Source organism: Gopherus evgoodei, unplaced genomic scaffold (assembly GCF_007399415.2).
Source record: "Gopherus evgoodei ecotype Sinaloan lineage unplaced genomic scaffold, rGopEvg1_v1.p scaffold_33_arrow_ctg1, whole genome shotgun sequence".
NCBI lineage: Eukaryota > Metazoa > Chordata > Testudines > Testudinidae > Gopherus > Gopherus evgoodei.
The window spans coordinates 2645387-2668778 of NW_022060005.1; the positions used below are offsets into that span (position 1 = coordinate 2645387).

Here is a 23392-nt window from a genome sequence, read left to right on the forward strand (position 1 = left end):
ACAGCCCCTCTGGCTTTGGGGTGAGATCCAACCCCTCCAGCTGCTTGGGAAGAGTGACCTCCTCCGGCCCCAGGGTGGGGCGGGAAACAATGGCCCCTCCATCTCTGGGGTGAGATCCAGCCCCTCCAGTTGCCTGGGAAGAGCGAGCTCCTCCAGCCCCAGGGCTGCGGCTGGGAGAACCAGGTCCTTCAACACTGGGGCTACAAAGGGGAGAGCCAGCGCCTCCGCCCACCGGGGGCAGGCACAGAAAGTGCCCCTACAAAAGCAGCCAAATTTGTATTCCTGTGCACACCCCTGCAACAGTGAGACAAAGATGGTGGGTTTATTTACTATAATAAGGGGCTCATAGAGTCTATTCGCCTTAAGCAAGGGTGGGAGGGGGAGAGAAGGAATAGGGCAGCTGTTACAAGGTGGACTGGGCCCTTTAAGAAAGAACTGGTCCAGCCCGCCTGTGCCTCATTAACAGCCTCTCAATGGGGCATGATGGAGAGCTCTAGAAAGAGCCAGAGGAGAGGAAGAAACAGGAAGCGGAAGCTGTGACAAAGAGTGAGAAAGGCTCCTGCAAGGAAAACCTTGGGATTTTTGGGTCAATATGTCAGGGGTTGACTGTGTGCAGTTTAAGGCTGGAGGGGGTGGGTATTTTGGGGTTTATTTTGAACTTTTTGCTAATAAAACAGACCCCAAGGAGGGATATTATTGAACAGAGAGAGAAGGCTTTTTGAGTTTATGGGGGAACCAAGAGGGGAAACTGGGGCAGAACACTTGCAGCGCAACCTCAGTCCATGATGGGGTGCTCAGGAGGTGACTGGTCCTGTTACAGTGGCACATAGCTCCCCTGGCATAGGGGCAATGCAAGAATGGGGGAAACAATATGTGGAAAGAGAGGGATTGGGGAGGACATGGGAGGAAGAATCAGGGATTCTGGCATAGGGAAGGGGGGGACACACAGACCCTTAGTATGAGGGAATGGGTGGCGGGGGCTGCAGGGAGCCCCTAAAATAGGGATGGGATGATGGCACACTTGTGGGGGCCAAGGGGAATGAAAAGATGCCAGGAGCCCCTGATGTGTGCAATGAGTTTGGCTTACAGAAGCAATAAAGTGTTCAGTCTTCTAGTAACAGTAGTATTGATAGTAACATATCGCTAAGTTATTTTTTTAAATGTTCTCCTTCATCAAAGAGGCAGGAGTAGACAGTGTGCAGGAAGTGGGTAATACCCCTTTAAACAGTTTGTGAGCCCTCAGGCAGCCCTCACTGCATTCCTTAGGAGCTGCCAGAAACCAGATCAAGTCTATGTATATAGGTGGCTAGGCCTTGCACTTCTGTGTATAGCGAGAAAAAGCCAGCTGTGCCCCTAGGGGTTCTCCATATTTGTGTGTTGTGTAAAGAGCAAACTATGCAACAGAAGGTTTTTCCATTTCCTGTTCTTCCCTCCCGCTGTATTTACTGTCCCTCCTCCACATGCAGGCCAACCCCACCTCCTCCCTGAAAATCACTTACCTGCACTGGCTCAATTACAGCCTGTTCCCTTCCCTGTCGCCTGGGAGGCTGGGACAACCTGGAGCAAGATGTGGACATTATTCTGCAGCCTGTCAAGGCAAGAAGGGCGATGGGGCAGGTTATAGAAGAGGTTTTAGTCCATTTCACACCTATTTCCCCAGGCTCTCTCTCTACAGAAAGATACTTGAAATGTAGACTCTTTATTGCTGCCTAGCCCAGGCGGTCCAACCCCACCTATTAGGACTAAACCCACTGAAACATATTTAAACCCTCCAGTAACAGAGACTTTAAGCGAAACCTGAGAGAGGAGCAGAACCAAAGGAGCCGCTCTGGGGGATCCCCCGACTCTGTCCCCAGGGCAGTGCATCCCCCCAGCACCATAGGGACCAGGCAGAGGCAGAAACTGGCTTTTCCTCTCCCTGCTCCTCCCCTTGTCCCAGGAAAGTCAATGTGCCCCTGGCGCTGCAGGGAATGGGGCTGGGCCAGGCAGGGAGCCAGGAACCTTCCCTCCCCACCAGGACCGGAGCTAGAGTTTTTTGCGCCCTAGGTGCACAGCCATTTCGCCGCCCTGCGTGCCGCTCCCGCGGCTCCGATGGAGCTGCCGCAGCCATTTCTGTGAAGGGTCCATTGGTCCACGGCTCCACTGGAGCTGCCGCAGCCGTGCCTGCAGGAGGTCCACCGGAGCCGCACGGAACCAGTGGACCGTCCGCAGGCACAACTGCGGCAGGTCCACCGGAGCCGCCTGCGGCCCCCCCACAAAATGCCGCCCCCCGAAAATCCTGGCACCCTAGGCGATTGCCTAGTTCGCCTCAATGGAAGTACGGGCCCTGCTCTCCACTGATCACTCCTGCTGCCCCTGCCAGGCTCTCCCCGTCTCCCTCCTGCCCCCTCCCCTCGGGCTGGGAGACTCAGTCCTTGGCCCCCCGGGGTGTTCGCTCCCAGGAGCTGGCTCGGCTCCTGCAGGCGCTCAGGGGGGCAGAGCCGGGAGGGCGGGGGGCGGTCAGGGACAGGGGCAGCTCTAGGTATTTTGCCACCCCAAGCATTGCAGGCAGGCCGCCTTCGGCAGTTTGTCTGCAGGAGGTCCCCGGTTCCGTGGATTGGGCAGCAGCCTGCGGGAGGTCCGCCGAAGCCGCGGGACCAGAGGACCCTCCGCAGGCCTGCCACCGAAGGCAACCTGCCTGCCGCCCTCACGGCGACCAGCAGAGCGCCCCCCATGGCCCGCTGCCCCAGGCACAGCACTTGGCGTGCTGGTGCCTGCAGCCGCCCCTGATCAGGGAGGGGAACAGCTCTGGGACTCACAGATCCCCGGCCCCCAGGAGCAGAGCTGGGGCGAGGAGGGGCCGCTGGTGCAGAGTCACTTTCCTGCCCGGCCCCAGCCCTTCCCCGGGTCTCGCCCTTCACCTGCAGGCTCAGGGGCTGGTGGCAGCAGAGCCCGGGGCTCCCGGCAGCAGAAAGTCCCCCCGGCTGCGCACAGAGACGGGTTAGCGCAGGTCTGTCCCCGCACACACCCCGCTGGGGAGCAGCAGCAGCTCGGCCCGGGCTCCCGGCTTACAATGGAGGCTGCAGCAGCTTCTTCCAGCCGCCCTGGTCAGTGATCACTCAAACGCAGGAGCGGTGCGGTCTCTGCCCTTCTGAGGGTATGTCTACATCTACAATTTTGCAGCGCTGGTTGTTACAGCTGTATTAGTACAGCTGTATAGGGCCAGCGCTGCAGAGTGGCCACACTTACAGCAACCAGCGCTGCAAGTGGTGTTAGATGTGGCCACACTGCAGCACTGTTGGGCGGCTTCAAAGGGGGGTTCGGGGAACGCGAGAGCAAACCGGGGAAGGAGACCAGCTTCCCCGCGGTTTGCTCTCGCGTTCCCCGAACCCCCCTGCAAACCGGGGAAGGAGACCTGCTTGCACAGGGGTTCGGGGAACGCGAGAGCAAACCGCAGGGAAGGAGACCTGCTTGCTCGGGGGTTCGGGGAATGCGAGAGCAAACCGCAGGGAAGGAGACCTGCTTGCACTGGGGGTTCGGGGAACGCGAGAGCAAACCGGGGAAGGAGACCAGCTTCCCCGCGGTTTGCTCTCGCGTTCCCCGGACCCCCCTGCAAACTGCAGGGAAAGAGACCTGCTTGAAGGAGAGGCTTCCTCAGGTATGCTGGGATACCTGCTTATTCCACGGAGGTCAAGAAAAGCATTGGTAAGTGTCTACACTTGATTACCAGCGCTGGATCACCAGCGCTGGATCCTCTACACCCGAGACAAAACGGGAGTATGGCCAGCGCTGCAAACAGGGAGTTGCAGCGCTGGTGATGCCCTGCAGATGTGTACACCTCCTAAGTTGCAGTGCTGTAACACCCTCACCAGCGCTGCAACTTTGTGATGTAGACAAGCTGCAGCTGCTGCTCCCAGCCCTGCTTCCTGTGCCCCCCGAATAGCCACCCGGGCTGCAGCCCTCCCCGGGACCAGCTGTAAGGACAGCCCAGAGTCTGTCTGCGGGGACAGAGCCTGCGGGAATCGGAGTGTGAAATGCACAGATCCCCTCTTGAGACCTGCCCAGTCGCCCTCCTCGGCTGCAGAATAAGCACGAGTGTTTTGCTTCAGATTATTTCTGTTGGGGGAGGGAGAGGAGATTTAGTTCTTTGCTGCTACCCAGCTGTCTGGATCCAGACATGCTCAGTAACATGGGCTGAAGAAGCCTCTGCCCTCCCTTGCGAACAGAATCTGAGCCCTAGTGTAAAAGGGGGCTAAAGCAGTGGCTCTAGGGTGACCAGATGTCCCGGTTTTATAGGGACAGTCTGGTTTTTGGGTCTTTTTCGTATATAGGCTCCTATTACCCCCCATCCCTGTCCTAATTTTTCACACTTGCTGTCTGGTCACCCAGGCTCTCAACCTTTCCAGCCCACTGTCACCCTTTGCAGAGTCTTGATTTGTCTTGTTTTACAACAGGCTACATACAAAGCATTTGCAAAGTCAGTACAAACTCAAATTTCATACAGACAGTGACTTGTTTATACTGCTCTACACTACACACTGAAATGTAAGTACAATATTTATATTCCAATTATTTTATAATTACATGATAAAATGCAAAAGTCAGCAATTTTTAAGTAGTAGCAGCTTTGACACTTTTGTATTTTTATGTCTGATTTTGTAAGCAAGTCATTTTTAAGTGAGGTGTAACTTGGGGGTAGGCAGGACAAATCTGACTCCTAAAAGGGGCAGACTAGTCTGGAAAGGCTGAGAGCCGCTGGCTTAGAGAGAGACCAGATGAGGGAAGAGTGAGGGAGTGACCTAGTAGTTTGCCCTGTAAGGGCAGCAGCAAAGGCCAGAGCAGTTCTGGGGGCTGTGTATGCGAGGGTGTCCCTGCAGTGTGGAGCAAGGCAGTGAGTCACTCACTCTGGGGAGACCCTGTCTGGATGCTTGGACCCAGTGTGGAAGACCAGAGCCCTGAGTTACAGGGAATCAGGTATTCCTGCCTCATGGCTCTATTTCCCATGGGATTTCTTCTATTAATTAGACCATGATAAATGGATTGTGCCCTGTTAAGTCCTGGAGGGAGGACTGTGTTTTTGGAGGGGGGTGGGTGTCATTGGGGAATATGGGACTGTAGAGAATTGTGAATGTCCCAGGAGATCCCCAAAATTAAAAGGCCCCAGGGATGATGACCAAAGCCCAGGATGATACCAGAGGGCACGTGTCTCTGAGACTCTGTCTCTGGTTCATTCACTCTGGAGGTTTCAGGGAGGAGAGAAAGGTTGTGCCTGGATCCCTTCTGCACCACATTTCAGGGTAGGGGTCCCATTGGCGGGTGACTGAGGTTCTACAGCTTCGGGCCTGGTTGGAGATTGGGATGGGACAGCTGAGTGTTTTGTCCTCAGCCAACCAGACTTTGGAGGGGTGGAACTAAGGACAGCAGCCACCTTTGGGGGCATGAGGGAAACCCCAGGGTCCCTGGCCAAAACAGGAAAGGCCTGGGAGAGGGCGAGCTATAAGTGGGGGAGCCGCAGGCCTGTAGGCTAGGAAATCTCTGGTTGGGTGTGTTCTTTGCAGGGCCCAGAGGGATTTGGCCCAGTTTTACCCAGAGGTTCTCTAGCGTTCCCCCACTGTGAGGGGGGAGTGGTGCAATGCCCAGGCTTAATTAAGCTTAGTTTTACTTTAATGCATTCCCTGTATGACCCCAGCTAGGCTGGGGGCAAAGGTCAGAGAATGAATTCAACCTCAGGATGTGGAGGGTCACTCTTTAGGGAAACCCTGAGTGTTAGGCACCTGCATGAGAGCTGAGACAGTCAGGCACTGACAGTGCTTGTGTAACCCACTGGCCAGTGTGTGACATATGTCTCCCCACCCCCACGCTCCGAGGAAATGCGGCTGTCATAGCCCAGCTACTGAGCCACGCTGAAGACACTCCTGCATCCAGATAGGGGTGTCACAGGTGTTGGCCAGGCTGTGCTGTGAGACTCTGCTGCTGACGCTGTGACCTGTGCCAGCTCCAAGAGACACCCCCTTTTGGAGTCTTTTGATAACACTGTCTGGGGTACTGGCCCACTGGCGCAACCATTGATTTACACCAGCGAGGCACCTGTCCGACTGTTGTGTAATTCCCATGTGTCAGGTGGCTAGGAGAACTGCAGGAAGAACTGGGGTAGACTTTGGTCTGGAGAGGGCTCTCCAGAGGGAATCTCTCCTCCTGCCTGGGGAGGACATGCTCTGCCCATGGTAGAGTGGCTGGTGTTGCAGTGGCTTTCCCTGTCCTCAGAGTCATATCCAGAGGGATCTCCACCCCCCAGTGGAATGGCTGATGAGGGAGGGGTGCGCCTTGCGCCTGGGTGTCTCTCTGCCCTCTCTGGTGCCTGGTGTGAGTAGACGTGTTTCCAAAGGTTCTTGCTGCTGCACTCACACTGGTAGGCCCTGGCCTGGCTGTGTGGGTGCTGGATGCGGGGTGAGCCCTGGTGACCCTGGCAGGCTGTCTCACTGGATGGCTGGGTGGGTGCAGGATGAGCACTGGGGACCCTCACAGGGTGTCTCCCTGGGGTGGCTGTGCAGTGGAGTGACATCTACCATAAAGATACAACATCGCCTGGGTACATTCCTGACCTGGGTGAGATGAGGCAGAACTGGGGGAGCTTACAAGGCCTTAAACAGCTGGGATTTTTTTTTAATATCAATGATGGGTGGTTTCTGTGGACCGTTTAACCAATTTCTCACCTGTATGGATGTTTCTCAGGACCTACCTTTCCTTAGAGCTCCGGAGGTCGAGGACCCGCAGCTCTTCCTCCCATTCTCAGCTGGGAAATTATATTCAGTTTGGGAACTGGAAAACTGGTTGTGAGAAAACAGGTGAGATGAGGGTTTTAGAGTTGTCTTAAGACAGCTGGGTGGGTGGGTGGGTGGATCCTTGTATAAACAAAACAGATGGAAAAATTTTCCTATAGACATTTTGGAGAGCTTAGGTATGCCTCACTTAGATACTAAAAACAACCAGAACCAGTCTAGTTCACCTGTGTGTTAGTACTGGTCAAATCGGTGGTAGAGTTATAAAAACGTGCTTAGTGTTTAGCCTTTTTTGAATGCTTATAAATGCTGCACACTTTAATCTCACTTATAACATCTGCATCCCATATTGTAAGGAAATAGTTGAGCATTTGCATTGTGAGCCTCTGTAATTGTGTAAACCACCACACAAGAGAGAAATATTAACTAGTGAGACATACTAGTATCCAACAAGGGTTATGTCCAGCCCAGCAAAGCAAGCCCATTGACACCAGACAAACTAGGAGACATGATGCAAGTGAATTCCTCCCAACAGTTGGACTTGCAACTAAGAGCAGAAGCGGGGAGGGAATAAAAAGCCTTAACAAGGAGGAACTGTATCTTCATGCTGCTTGGATTCGGAGGGGCAAGGATTACTGAGCATAAACTAAAGATACCATGTTTCCCTGCAGCTCAGATGATGGCCCAGGGCTGCTTCAAAGACCTGCACTGAGATGTCTGGGCTGACAATTTCAGACAGCCACAAACACATGGGGGTGTTTTGTCTAGTGGAATTGGTCACTCCCGTTTAGATCCAGGTCAGGGGTTGTGATCAGAGCACTGATGTTGGGGTTCAATGGACCAGGTACAGCACAGAGCAATGGAGCTGGGGTCTGGGACCGAGAATGGGACAGCAGACTATTAGGGAGGGGAAGACCCAGAGACTGAGCCCAGAGGCACTTAGAGTGGCAAGAGCAAAGACATGGAGGTGTCAGATATCTCTTTTAAAGCAGGATGGACAGACACATCAGTGAAAGGGACTGGATGGGGGAGTGAGAGATTCCTGCTGAGGGGAAGAGAATAAAAACGGCCATACAGGGTCAGCCCAGTGGTCCATCTAGCCCATGGTCCTGACTTCCGAGTGACCAAGGCCAGGTGCTTCAGAGGGAATAAACAGAACAGGGCAATTTTTTAGTGATCCAGCCCATTGTCCAACCCCACAGCTTTTGGCAGTGAGATGCTTAGGAACACCCAGAGCATGGGGTTCCATCCCTAAACATCTTGGCTAATAGCCATTGATGGACCTAGCCTCCATGAGCTTATCTAATCCTTTTTGAAGTTATACTTTTATCCTTCACAACATCCCCTGGCAATGAGTTCCACAGGCTTAGTGTGTGTTGTGTGAAGAAACACTTCCTTTTGTTAGTTTTTACCTGCTGCATATTAACTTCATTGGGTGACACCTGGCTCTTGTGTTATGAAGAGTAAATAACACTTCCTTCTTTACTTTCTCCACACCAGTCATGATTTTATAGACCTCGATCATAACCCCCACTTAGTTGTCTCTTTTCCAACAGGAACAGTTCCAGTCTTTTTCATCTCTCCTCATATGAAGCTGTTTCATACTCCAATCATGTCTGTTACCCTTCTCTGTACCTTTTCCATTTCTAACATATGTTTTTTGAGAGGGGGAGACCTGAACTGAAAGCCATATTCAAGGAGTGTCTTATTATCTATCTCTTTCCTAATGATTTCCAACATTCTTTTTGCTTTTCTGACTGCTGCTGCACACTGAGTGGATGTTTTCAGAGACCTATCCACAATGACTCCAAGATCTCTTTCTTGAGTGGTAACAGCTCATTTAGACCCCATCATTTTATATGTATAGTTGAGATTATATTTTCAAATGTGCATTATTTACATTGAATTCATGAGGGGGAACGTACCCAATCTGGGGCACTTTGCCCTGTACCGTATAACTGAAGAACAGAGGAAATGTCTGAGATTTCCTGGGAGACAATGGATTTGCAACAAACATTTTATTAGGCATTTATTTGGGAAAAAACCAGAAACTAATCAAAATAAAAACGTCAGTGAGAAATAAAGATGACTCTGAAATCTGATTTTCTAGAAACAAGAGACCCTCCCCTGGCTTACCATCCCAAAACAAGGAGAAAAACTCCTCAGGGGGACGGAGCATTTATTTCAGGAAAAATCCCATGTGTGATGTCAGCTGAGCCCCTCCCTGAAAATGGGATGAGGAAATCCTGCTGAAATCCTTTCCATTGGCTCAGCCACTCACTCCCCTGACACAGCAAGCCAGGAAGGGACAGGTGAGTTTCAGCATCTCTGGCCTCCTGAGTCACTCATCACACAATAATTAGTGACACCTCGTGACTCCCTGTGGAGGGGAGCAACTATTATCCCCATCAGAGACTGGAGAAGAGGAGGCTGCACAGAGAGGAGGGGGAATGACTGACACAAGATCACACCAGGAGACACTAGCACGGAGCGTTATTGAATCCAGGGGTCCTGTCTGCCCATCTCTCCACTGCCACCCCACCTCTCCCACCTCTAGCTGTGGGGATGCACAGAAGATGCTCTGGTATTAGCATAACTGGCCCAGTCACCACCTCTAATGGTGTGTGATCCATGGAGGCAGCTGGAGTTGCCCTGACTGCCATTAAAATTAGTGGAATCAGGGTGTCCTGACAGTATCCATTAGCACTTACCACCTTCGTTGATGGCGCGATTGGACACCAGAACTGGGAACTGAACCGAGGAGTCCCAGGGTCCCAGCCTCCACAAGAGCTGAGAATAGAACGCAGGAGTCCTGAGTCTCAATTCCCTCTGCTGTCACTATTACACCATCTTGTCCTCCCAGGAACAGTGCAACTCCAAATGACAATATCTGTCTGGGGAATCTCCACCATTAATTCACTTCTCAGTCCCTCCTCCCATGCCACATCTGCAGAGATGTTCAATACACTGAGCATTGCTCTGAAATCCTGTTGCTTCAGCTTAGCAGCACCATCTGCCTTATAACCAAAGCCCAATGGGGCCTCTTGCTGCTTCCGTGAGTAATGTCCTTCTGCCCCTGTCCTGAGAGGCCTGAGGAGCTGCGGACACAAACGGCAACAGGGCATTTTTACCTCTTCTCTACATTGGAGAGTGTGTGGAACCCACAGAAACATCTCGTTACTAATCTCATTGTCCGCTTCACCCAGACCCAGAAAAAACACAGCTCCCAGTATCCAGCGTTCCTGCCTCTTCTGGGCCCCATAAACCATTCCCCACTAAAACCCCAACCTTGTGTCCACCTGCTGCCCCTGCCCAGACCCTCCTCAAATGAAGCACATTTACACTTTGCTTCCAGAGGACACAGACCACAGGGAGAGCTCCCAACACCTTCTACCTTGTGTGCAGTTTCTGGTGGGATATTAGGGAGACCTTCGCCTTGTAGCTTTTCCCACAGACAGAACATGTATATGGTTTATTTCCATTGTGCATTCTTTGATGGACAGTAAGGGCTGAGCTCTGGATAAAGTTCTTTCCACACTCAGAGCATTTATAAGGGCTTCTGTCCTGTGTGGATTCTCTGATGCCTAATAAGGTGCGATCTCTGACAGAAACTTTTCCCACAGTCAGAACAGTTAAAGGGTTTCTCTCCCGTGTGGATTCTCTGATGCGAAATTAGTTCTGAGCTCCGCTTGAAGCCTTTTCCACACTCAGGGAAGTTATGGGGCTTCTCTTCCAAATGGATTTTCTGATGTGAAATAAGGTCTGAGCTGCACTTGCAGCTTTTCCCACACTCAGGGCAGTTATGGGGTCTCACAGTCGTGTGGATTTTCTGATGTACGGTGAGGTTTGATCTCTGGCTGAAGCTCTTTCCACACACAGAGCATTTATAAGGTCTCTCTCCTGTGTGAATTCTCTGATGCCTAATAAGATGCGATCTCTGACAGAAACTTTTTCCACATTCGGAACAGTTGAAGGGGTTCTCTCCCATGTGGATTTTCTGATGTGAAATAAGGTCTGAGCTGCGCTTGCAGCTTTTCCCGCACTCAGGGCAGTTATAGGGTCTTGCTGCCATGTGGATTTTCTGATGTATGGTGAGGTTTGATCTCTGGCTGAAGCTCTTTCCACACAGAGCATTTATAAGGTCTCTCTCCTGTGTGAATTCGTCTGTGTGAAATAAGGTCCGAGCTCTGTTTGAAGCTTTTCCCACAGTTGGCACATTTATAGGGTGCCTCTCTTGTGTGGATTCTCTGGTGTGAAATCAAGTTTGAGCTCAGAGCAAAGCTTTTCCCACAGAAAGAACATTTATAGGGTGTCTCTCCTGTGTGGAGTCTCCAGTGTTTACTAAGGTCTGAGCTCTGCCTGAAGCTTTTCCCACAGTCGGGGCATTTATAGGGTCTCTCTCCTGTGTGGATTCTCCGATGTGAAATCAGGTATGAGAAATTGGAAAAATGTTTTCCACACTCCAGGCAGTTATAGGGTCTCTCTCCCATGTGGGCTCTCTGGTGTTTAAGGAGATATGAACTCTGGCTGAAGCCTTTCCCACAGTTGGGGCATTTATAGGGTCTCTCTGCCACATGGATTCTCTGATGTACACTAAAGTCTGATCTCTGCTTGAAGCTTTTCCCGTACTCAGGACAGCTGTAGGGTGCCTCTCCTGTGTGGATTCTCTGGTGGACAATAAGGTACGCTTTCTGACAGAAGGTTTTCCCACAGTTGAGGCATATATAAGGTCTCTCTCCTGTGTGGATTCTCTGGTGTGAAATCAGGGATGAGAAATAAGCAAAATATTTCCCACACTCAAGACAGTTATGAGGTTTCTCTCCCGTATGGACTGTGTGATGTGAAATAAGGACTGAGCTCTGCTTGAAGCTCTTCCCACAGTCAGGGCACTTATATGGTCTCTCTCCCGTGTGAATTCTTTGGTGTGAAACAAGGTCTGAACTGTGCTTGAAACTTTTCTCGCAGTTGAGGCATTTATAGGGTCTCTCTCCTATATGGATTCTCTGATATACAATAAGGTTTGATATCTGACTGAAGCACTTTCCACAGCTGGGGCAGTTATAGGGTTTTTCGCCAGTGTGGACTCTTTGATGTCTAACAAGGTTGGATTTCCGGTTGAAACTTCTCCCACACTCAGCACAGTCATATGGTTCCTCTTTAATGAAGACTCTTGGCTGGATCGTGGTTTCCTTACAGTCCTTCAGACCTCCCATTTGGTAAGCGGATTTACCCAGTTTCATCCCTGGGTTGTTTCCTTCCTGGCTCTCACAGGCTTCTCTCTGCTCAGGACTCTGAGAAACGTCCTCTTCAGTTTTTCCTGATAGATTTCCATGTTGGTGCACTTGCTCAGGAACTTCCTGCTGAGAATTCACCTCCTCGCTCTCTCCCACCATCCCATCACCTGCTGGGACAGATAAATAATCCAGACAGGAGTCATTTCCTGTGCCCGAGGGGAAAGGGAACCTCAAAAAAGTGAATGGGATGGTAGGAAATAAACCAAAATATCTGCTGGGGAGATGGAAAAATCAGGATCCAAATCCCTCCCCCCGAAACCCTTCCCCAGAAAGGAGGGAGGAAGGGACCAATTCTGCCTCCACATCCCAAGTGAACATTCAGTGAGGAGGGAGGTACTGCTAGGTGTTGGTCAGGATGGGTGGGAAGCCCTGAATTGCATCAAACATGAGGATATGACACCAGCTAGGCACAGTCCTGACCTGGGTGAGATGAAGCAGAAGTGTGGGAGCTCACGGGCCCTTTGTGGGAATCCCAGCTGATTATGCCAATGACAGGTGGTTTGTGTGTCCATTTAATCACTTGCTCACCTGTGTGGATGTTTCTCAGGATGTCCCTTTTCTCAAAGCTCGGGAGATCTGGCACCCACAGCTCGTCCACTCGTTCCAGCTGGGATATTATGTTGGGTTTGGCAACTGAAAATCCTGCTCCAGGGAAAGAAAGCAGGTGAGACCAGGATTTTACAATTATTCTGAGATACAGCTGTTTGCAGATGTGCTGGATGAGTGGGTGCCCTTGTATTCTTCACAGAGTTGAAGGGCAGAAGGGACCAATAGATTATCTAGTCTGACCTAATGTGTATCGCAGGCCTATCATTTTCACCCAGGTACCACCTATATTAAGCCCAGTGATTTTAGTTGAAAACATTTCAGTCTCCAGGAGAGTCAACTGTGTGGCACAGAGAGAGAACAGGAGAGACCAACATGCTACTAATGTCTGAGGCCCCTGGACTGGCAGGGAATTGATTTGGTAAGATGCTCAGATGATCCCAGCAGGTGAGCCTGGCCCAATGCTGCAGACTCAGGAAAGCTAATCCCCTCCCCCGCCAAGGTTCCAGCCAATCAGAGCTGCAGGAAAATTCAGTTCTAACCTCAAATCAAGTGATCAATTTGACCCTGAGCATGGGAGTAAGATAGACCAGCCAGGAATCTAGAAAGAGGGTTCTCTGTACCACCCTGAAGTACTGGTCCACCCCATCTGGTGTGTTCTCTTCAACTGTGGCCAATCTCTTATGCTTCAGAGGAGGAAAAATACAAACAAAGACCCCATCCTAGAACATAACTATCCATTTGTACATTGGGGTAAAATATTCTTTTTTGAGCATTGGAAATGACCAACTGAAGCCACAAAAATGATGATAATCATCATTCAGTGACCAAACAGAAAAAAACACTTAATAAATTCAAGCAGCAAAGAATCCTGTGGCACCTTATAGACTAACAGACGTTTTGGAGCATGAGCTTTCGTGGGTGAATACCCACTTCATCAGATGCATGTAGTGGAAATTTCCAGGGGCAGGTATATATATGCAAGCAAGCTAGAGATAACGAGGTTAGTTCAATCAGGGAGGATGAGGCCCTGTTCTAGCAGTTGAGGTGTGAAAACCAAGGGAGGAGAAACTGGTTTTGTAGTTGGCAAGCCATTCACAGTCTTTGTTTAATCCTGAGCTGATGGTGTCAAATTTGCAGATGAACTGAAGCTCAGCAGTTTCTCTTTGAAGTCTGGTCCTGAAGTTTTTTTGCTGCAGGACGGCCACCTTAAGGTTATGGGAAAGGATGGAGAGGAGACATATCTGTGTGTGAGAGCACATTTTTAAAAACACAGAGTGCTACATACAGCCCATCCTCTCCCTTGGAAGTTCTGGGGATGAGCCTCTCCACTATGTTTCTGAATCTCCTCTCCCCTGGGAGGGGTATCAGGAGGGAACAGTCTCTCTCACATGGTTTCTGGGGCTGATCTTCCTGAAATCTAAGGGGCCAGAGAAGAACCCTCAGCAGAAGCCAACCCAGATGCTTCAGAGACCCCCCCACTCCTTCTAATACCCGAGGGGACAAGGAATCCTTACCCAGCAAGGTCACATTCTCATAGTTCTGCTGCATGACGTCCCTGTAGAGGGCTCTCTGACTGGGGTCCAGCAGAGCCCATTGCTCTTCAGTAAAATACACAGCCACCTCCTCGAAGGTCACCAGCTCCTGAAACAGCCAGAATCCCCCTCTCAGAACCTGCTGCCCCAGCCACAATGCCACCTGGTCAGTCACACCCCACAAAGAGCAGGAAATTTTCCCTGGGGAAAGGAAAATTTCTTAAAACTGTCATTAAAAACACACTATTTTGGTGGTGAAACCATGATGCCAACAGCTGCCAACTCAGCTGAATTTATCATGACCATGATTCCTGGCACGGAACTCACACATTGTCCCTTGTTCTACATGGCCACCACCTTCCATTAGTTTCAGGGGGGTAGAGTTAAACTGCCCTTATTCAAAATAGCCACCATTTCCCTACAGTTTGTAACCCCCCCTCCAGAGTTACTCTTGGCTTCTGAGTGCTGTAGGATGGCAACAGAGCTTTGGTATCAGGGGGTTGTTTCCTCACACAGGAGTACTTCCACCTTGTCCCTGAAATTCAGGTCCTACCTTAAAGAAGATGTAGTGTATAAGTTTAGGTTAGTTTTTCTTTAAATGATTTATGAGCTCTTTAGTGAAGTTCATGGTGTTCTAGGTTTTAGAAGCCACCAGAGCAGCAGTAGGTATGTAGCTAGGCCTTGGGTGTCTGTGAAAATTTACTAAATGTGATTATTTGGAACCCAACTATGCCTGTGTGGTTTCATTGAATTCTTTGGCACATTACACAGTAAAAACACACAACAATTTGCACTGAGGACATGGTCCAAATCCAGGAATACAGTGGAACAGACAGTGACTGTGGAGGCCCAGTGAAAGTGACTCTACAAAGAAATTGCTGCCTGCAACCAGTTGACTGTTTATTAAATCAAGGTGGAAGAGGGAAGGGTTAAAAGTGCCTGGTATTTGGGGAAAACGGGCTTGTACAATAGCTTAGTAGAGGACTGTCCCACCGATATTGAGACACAACATGGAGCCCAGTGAGACTATGTCTTTGATGCAGAGTTAACTCCAGTTTATGAGCTACTTCTCATAAACTAGCCAAGCTTGAGTGAGAGAGGCCACACAGCAAAATAACACCTGAGTTACTGTGTCCACTGTCCACACTGGTGCTGCTCTCACTCGTGTATGAATCCCATGATTCTTCATTCTGCAGGCAGCTGAGCTGCTCTCAAGTTAAGGGTTTTGTGTGGATGCGACGCAAGTTAGGGGCAGCACTCGAGCTATAACTAGAGTTAACTTTGCAGTCATGACAAGCCCCGGGACAGTTATAGCATTTCCAGAACTGTTACATTTAGAAGAAAACAAAATGTTGTTTGTAATTCTTTACAATGTAGATGAAGTTAGACTTGAAATGAAGCTTAATACAGGATGTCTTATTTCATAGCAGGATTATCAAAGGCTACTTACAGAGGTGAAGTTTGAAAAACCTCAGTGCTACAAAAAACATACAATGGAAATCCTCTCTCCCTGAGGTCTTATTAAAGTGAAGGTAACATAAATAAATGCTGAACCTGTAGGTTGTGGAGTGAAAGGATCCAATAATAGAGAATGACATGGATTCAACTGGACTGGCTGAGCATAAAAGCCCTTCATTTTTATTGTTATTGATTCTGATATAAAACAGATTAGTTGAATTTATGCACAAGAAAGCTGATGTCTTTCACTGAATACCTGCCTAAACCAGCTTTTAAGAACAGGTTCAGCAGGATGTCCTACCCCAGAGATGCCTATTGAAAACACCTATCCTACAGTACAGTCACAGACACTGACTTGTGTCAGCACCACTGAGACTTGCATCCTTGTTTCCATTACAACTGACCCTAGCATCACATAGCGGGAAGATGTGGCTGACACAGCTAGGCCAGAAAGTACAGATTCTGCCTCAGATGCTGTTATGATATCAATGCAATGGTCTTCCAAGAGAACTTCCAAAACAACTCAGATTGAATTTGTAGCATGCTGGATTCTTAACCATAGTCAATTTGACAATAATATAGAGGTGAGATTCTCTCCCCCAACCCCCAATACTCTTTTGCATTAAAGAGGGAGGAGTCCGTAGCGTGCAGGAATTGGGTAATATCCTTGTCATGTGGGTAGTGGGTCTGATGAAAACGAGAGCCAAGCATGTTGCTGGGTAATGAGAAACAGGGAGGACTGGAGTGTGCTAACCTCATCAAGGGTGTTGAGCATTATGATTGGGTGAACCCTAGAGGAAGGAAGGCTGGGTAAGCCAATCGGAGGGGGGCTAAGAGGAGGGAATAGACTGTCTCCCCCTTCCTGAGGGAAATGGAGGCAATCCTCGACTGTCTCCCCCATGCTTGATGGGAACACGGACGATCCCCCAACTGTCATCCCCTGCCTGAGGGGAACGCGGGTGATGCGCTGACTGTCCTATCCCGCCTGCCTGAGGGGAATGCGAGCAATGTACCGACTGTCTCCCCCCACCTGACGGAAGCCCAGGCGATGCCCTGACTGTCTCTCCCTGCCCCAGGGGAGCTCAAGTCATCCCCTGCCTGAAGTGTTGCCGCTTTTGCCCTCAAAGGGCTTTGCTGAATTCTGGCAGAGAGCAACTGGCCTGGGAAATGCCAAGGATCCTCTGTACACTGTGGGGACTTTTTCCGCTGTGAGTAATGCCTATTGCTGCTGCAGAGAGGTTAGACCCCTGGGCAAATCAGCACTCTCATCACCTCATCACACTCCAGCAGCTTCCGGCCTGCAACATCTCATCAAGGTAGATAGGGTCCTCCACCTTACGGAGCCCAGTACTGTAGAATAAACTGGGCTCATCAATCCAAGGCAATCCACTCTAGGGGTTGTGTTACCTGCAAGTTGTATGGTGTTACTGAAGTATCCACTCCAAGTCCATCTTTCGGTTCCCTTTATAGGCTTCCTGAATACTTCCCCTTGTAAATAATGTGTACATTAACTGTTGGTTCATCCATTATGGAAGGTATGTACGGAGGCATCAGGCTAGTCCTGGGGGTAAGGACTGGGTCAGGGATAACTGAAACTACACAGGGAGGTAGGGTAGGTTTCCTGGCTCCCTTAAGCAGTCAGGTGGGGGCACTACCAGCTAGTAACTGAGAACCCAGGCTGTGGAAACCCACTGTGGCCAAAGCAGAGGAACACCCAGTAAGGGTTCCTGTTGATGATTAGCTGCTCTTAAAGACCAAGCACTCGATAAAACCCCATTACATCCCTTTAGGCATTTTGTGATCTGTCTGATGGCTCACTATGTTCTGTGGTTTAGAAGCTGCCAAGGACTAATCTAAGCAGTGTAAATACGTGGCTAGGCCTTGCATGTCTGTGTCTAGTTACTAAACATGGTTATCTGTGACCTAGAAGTGCCTCCGTGGCTTCTCCCTATTGTGTTTGTTGTGTAAAGAGCAAAGGACACAACAGAGGTTTTTCATTCCCCATTCAATTTTCCTCCTGCATTTCCTGTCCCTCCCCCATGTCCAGACCAACCTCACCCTCCCCAGCGGCTCCCTGCCAATCACTTACCTGAGCCAGCACCTCTGCAGCAGCCATGTCTCTTCCCTGTCCCCTGGGAGGATGGCAGGATCTGGAGCAAGATGTCATTCTACAGCTTGTCAAGGCAAGAAGGGCCATTGGGCAGGCATCAGAAAATGTTTTTGTCCATTTTACACCCCAGCTCTTTACCTGAAGCCAGATTCTAGATTATGCCAGGCTGGAAAACCACTTGGTCACTTTATTGCAGCACAGTCCCAGCCCCTCCCACCAGGATTAAACCCACGGAGACATTTTTAAAAGTTCAGAACCAAATCTTAGGGCAGGTCAACACTTACAATGCTGCAGCAGCACAGCTGCATCTTCAGTAAAGACGCTACCTACGCCAACAGGAAGGCTTCTCCTGTCAAGGTAGATACTCCACCTCCCACAAGGCAGTAGCTATGTCCACAGGAGAATTCTCCTGCCAATCTAGCACTGTGTACACAAGGGGTAGCCAACCTGAGCCTGAGAAGGAGCCAGAATTTACCAGTGCACATTGCCAAAGAGCCACAGTATTATGTCAGCAGCCCCACATAAGCTCCCCCTTCCCCACTCCCAATGCCTCCCATCCACCAGAAGCCCCATTGATCAGAGCCTCCTGATCAGCTGTTTTGTGGTATGCAGGAGGCTCTGGGGGAAAGGGGGAAGAGCAAGGGCATGGCAGACTCAGGGGAGGGGGCAGAGAAGGGGTGGAGTGGGGGGAGGGCCTGTGGCAGAGCCAGGGGTTGAGCAATGAGCACCCCTGCCCCCACATATTGGAAAGTTGGTGCCTGTAGCTCCAGCCCCGGAGTCGGTGCCTGTACAAGGAGCCGCATATGAACTTCTGAAGAGCCGCATCTGGCTCTGGAGCCACAGGTTGGCCACCCCTGATCTACACTGAGGATTAGATGGTTTAACTGTGTTACTTTTCTTGGGATGTGGATTTTTCATACCCCTGAGTTAGGTAGTTATACTGACCTAATTTCCTAGTGTGGACCTAGCTTGAGAAAAGAGCAGAATCAAAGGAGCCAGTTTTGGGGACTCCTTCCCCCACACTATCCCCAAAGGCAGCACATTCCCCCAGCAGCGCAGGGACCAGGCAGAGGCAGTAACTGGCTTTTCCTAGGAAAGTCAATGTGCCCCGGGGTGCTGCAGGGAATGGGGCTGGGCAGGGCTGGGAGCCGGGACCTCCCTCCCCACTGATCGCTCCTGCTGCCCCTGCCAGCCTGTTTTTCCCCATCTCCTTCCCCCTCTGCCCAGGAGACTTGGTCGCTGTGCTAGGAACATTCACTCTCCCGGCTGGCTCGGTTCCTGCAAGTGCTAACGAGAGCCGGGAGAGGGGCTGGCGGGCGCGGGCGGGGAGGGGCGGTCAGGGAGGACAGACTGGGACTCGCAGACCCCCGCCCCCCGGAGCAGAGCTAGGGCGAGGAGGGGCCGTTGGTGCAGAGTCACTTTCCTGCCCGGCCCCAGCCCTTCCCCTGGGTCTCGCCCCTCACCTGCAGGCCCCTCACCTGCAAAGCCCGGGGCTGCCCCAGGGGCTGGTTCCAGGCACCGGATAAAATCTTTACCTGGGCTGGGGGGCACAGAGGGGGCTTGGACAGACCCCACTGGGGAGCAGCAGCTGCTCAGCCCAGGCTCCCAGATCACATTGGAGGCGGTAGCAGCAGCAGCCTGTAACCCAGGAAGCTCAGCCCCTGAGAGGGAAGGGGCGGAGGAGAGGAATTTCCCCACGTTGTTGAGCTGTCACTGAGGGCTTGTCTACATCAGAAAGTTGCAGCGCTGGTGAGGGAGTTACAGCGCTGCAACTTAGGAGGTGTACACATCTGCAGGGCACCACCAGCGCTGCAACTCCCTGTTTGCAGTGCTGGCCGTACTCCCGTTTTGTCTCGGGTGTAGAGGATCCAGCGCTGGTGATCCAGCGCTGGTAATCAAGTATAGACACTTACCAGCGCTTTTCTTGACCTCCGTGGAATAAGCAGGTATCCCAGCATACCTGAGGAAGCCTCTGGTAATCAAGCTGGTCTCCTTCCCCGGCTTGCTCTCGCGTTCCCCGAACCCCGAGCAAGCAGGTCTCCTTCCCTGAGGTTTGCTGGGTGGTTCCGGGAACGCGAGAGCAAACCGCGGCGAAGCTGGTCTCCTTTCCCGGTTTGCTCTCTCGTTCCCCGAACCCCCGAGCAAGCAGGTCTCCTTCCCTGCGGTTTGCAGGGTGGTTCGGGGAACGCGAGAGCAAACCGCGGCGAAGCTGGTCTCCTTTCCCGGTTTGCTCTCTCGTTCCCCGAACCCCCGAGCAAGCAGGTCTCCTTCCCTGCGGTTTGCAGGGTGGTTCGGGGAACGCGAGAGCAAACCGCGGCGAAGCTGGTCTCCTTCCCCGGTTTGCTCTCGCGTTCCCCGAACAAGCAGGTCTCCTTCCCTGCGGTTTGCAGGGTGGTTCGGGGAACGCGAGAGCAAACCGCGGCGAAGCTGGTCTCCTTTCCCGGTTTGCTCTCTCGTTCCCTGAACCCCGAGCAAGCAGGTCTCCTTCCCTGAGGTTTGTTGGGTGGTTCCGGGAACGCGAGAGCAAACCGCGGTGAAGCTGGTCTCCTTTCCCGGTTTGCTCTCTCGTTCCCTGAACCCCGAGCAAGCAGGTCTCCTTCCCTGCGGTTTGCAGGGGGGTTCGGGGAACGCGAGAGCAAACCGCGGGGAAGCTGGTCTCCTTTCCCGGTTTGCTCTCGTGTTCCCCGAACCCCCCTTGAAGCCGCCCAACAGCGCTGCAGTGTGGCCACATCTAACACCACTTGCAGCGCTGGTTGCTGTAAGTGTGGCCACTCTGCAGCGCTGGCCCTATACAGCTGTACTAATACAGCTGTAACAACCAGCGCTGCAAAATTTTAGATGTAGACATGGCCTGAGCAGGCTGGAGCGATCTGAACGTGCTTGGGACACATCCGCTGAAGCCGCTGCCCCCCACTTGCCATCAGAATCTCCTCCCTCCTCCTCCAGCTGAAGGGCTGCAGAGAGGCCCTGTTTATGGGGCGGGGGCCGAATCGTGTCCAGAAGGGGGTGGAACAGCTGGTGGAGGCAGAGAAATGAGTGGGGCAGGTGAACAGAATCAGGGAGAGGGCACAGGAACCGGGGTTAGGCTAGGGGGAGATTTGCTGCCAGACAGGGGAAGAGGATAACGAGGGGCAGAGGGGATAAAAGTTACGACAATGGGGTGAGCCCTGTGCAGTGGTTGCCAAAATAGCACATGGGTGGCAGAGAGGTTTGTGTTCCTTGCTGGCCCATCTCAGCAACCCCTCTCCAGGGTTGTGGGGTTAAAGCACATTATCATGTAAGCAGAGTCAGGATGAGCTCTACACTGACATCTGGTGGAAAGAAGTTCAGAGAGTGTATTTGCATAGGTATGCCCACCCTATCCCAGACTCCCAAGCTGTGGGATTGCTTGGTGACAAATTGCTCACCCTCAGTTGGGTGGCACTGGCTAGACATGGGACATGGGTTCCAAAACCCAGAGAATTGAGAGAGGCTGGGGACAGATGTTTGTGTCTGGTGGTGCAGGTGCCTTGTGGAGCTAAAAGCACCAATTGCACCTTCTCCTCTCTCCACTGTAGAATGTCAGAGTTGATTTTTTTTTTATTCCCTTAAGAATTTAAATACAGGTTACTGAGCTGAAATCACTTTGGGCTAATGGTGCACTTGCACTGGGGCTCCCCCACTAAGAGCTGAAATAACTGAGCTGAGAGCACTGAGTACTTTGCTAACTAGTGGGGGAGCCTGAAGATATGCTGTGGAACAGAGTGGCTGGTGGAGTGGAGCAGTTGTGGGGATGGCTGGTGGCAGCAGAGCAGAGTAGCTGTGGGATGGGTGGAGCGGCCCACAGAGCGAGCGGAGCCGAGCAGTTTGCAGAGAGAACTGGAGCAGCTCATGGAGCAGAGCAGTTTCTGAGGACGGCTGGAGGAGCAGCGTGGAGCGGCTGGTAAAGCGGAGCAGTTCGTGGAGAAGGCGGAAGCAGAACCCACGGAGAAGCAAGGCAGTTGGCCCTGGACCACGTAAGGTGCCCCTCTCTATCCAGGCTGGGGGGGAGGGACCTCTACAGATAAACTCTCGAACTCTGGGGTGGCATTGACCAGAGACTTTTGGGTTGTTGGACTTTGGGGTGATGGGACTTAAAACCCTAAGGGGAAAAAGGACAGTGCCAAACATACTTGGAGGTGGGTTTTTGTTTATGGTTTGTGTTATAACCCTGTTTGTGGTGTTTCTCCAATGGGATGCCGCATTAATTCCTTCCTTTATTAAAAAGATTTTGCTACACTCAGACTCCGTGCTTGCGAGAGGGGAAGTATTGCCTCCTAGAGGCGCCCAGGGGGGTGTGGTATGTGAGTGTCCCAGGTCACTGGGTGGGGGCTCGAGCCGGTTATACATTGTGTTACTGAAACGGAACCCCTGGATACTGAACCCGGCCCTTGTTGCTGCCAGCTCAGAGGGGCAGAAGGGTTACAATCATATATGTATTTGTTACATAAAATAATTCATTGTCACTTTATGGAGGTCTTATCTACTGTTCTGATGCCTGAAAGTTACTCTCTTTCCTATAAACCACTGTAAATGCAATTTCACTCCAGTTTAAGTCTGTATTTTTAATTCCTTTTTAAAAGCAGTGTTTTGGTTACTCCTGTTTTCTGTAGCAGGCCTTGGTTAACATTGTGCAGATGAATGTCAGTGTGCTGCTTAGTATAAGGTTCTAATAATAAATAATCACAGAAAATAGTAATTGATACTAGTATTTAAGCAATCACTTACAGTGTTCATAGCAGAACATTTCCTTTGTTCTTACCAGGATTTTGTAATTTACAATTGCTATTTCATAATTTGTTCTATTTATTTTTCCTCTAGCACAAGTTTATTCTTTATCACATCACCTCATAGAAATCATAGACATGAACGGCTGGAAGGGATCTCAAGAAGCCATCAAATTCCTCTCCCTGTGCTGTGGCAGATTCAGTAGAGACCATCCCAACAGGTGTTTGTCTAGCCTACTTAGGTATTTTGGAAATCCTACAGGCACCTATTTGCATCTTGAGATGCCTAAACACTTTTGAAAATGTCTCCTAAAAATGTAGACCCTATCTATGGAATGGGGGACTGTATCCTCAAAAGCAGTGTCTCTGGAAAGGATTTAGGGGTCCAAGTGGACAAATGCGATGCTGGAGTAAAAAGGCTAATGCAATCCTTGGATGCATAAAGAGGGTTGTAGGGAGTAGGAGTAGGGAGCTGAGTGTACCTCTGCATATGGCACTGGTGAGACTAATACTAGAATACTGTGTAGACTTCAGGTATCAGAGCACAGGTCAGGAAATGGAAAATTACAAGAAGTTCATAGGAGCAGCAAAAAGGGTAACATGGGAGAATTAACCCAGTGTCTTAGATGTCTATATACAAATGCAAGGAGTATAAGGAATGAACTGGAAGTATTAGTACACCTCTACCCCAGTATAACGCGGTCCTTGGGAGCCAAAAATTCTCACCACCTTATAGGCGAGACCATGTTATGTCGGGTTCAGTCTGGCAGCGGGGCTCAGGCGGGGATTTAAAGGGCCCGGGGTGCCACACAAATTTGGATATAACATGGTAAAGCAGCAGGGCTCGAGTGATGCTTTAAAGGGCCTGGGGCTCCCAGCTGCTTTACTGCGCTATATCTGAATTTGTGTTATATCGGGTCACGTTCTATTGAAGTAGAGGTGTACA

The 23392-nt window shown here is 50.9% G+C and overlaps 1 pseudogene; it reads right to left on the reverse strand.

Moving 5' to 3' along the window:
- Positions 1–23392, reverse strand: part of LOC115641004 — a 161524-nt pseudogene that overhangs the window by 45283 nt on the left and 92849 nt on the right.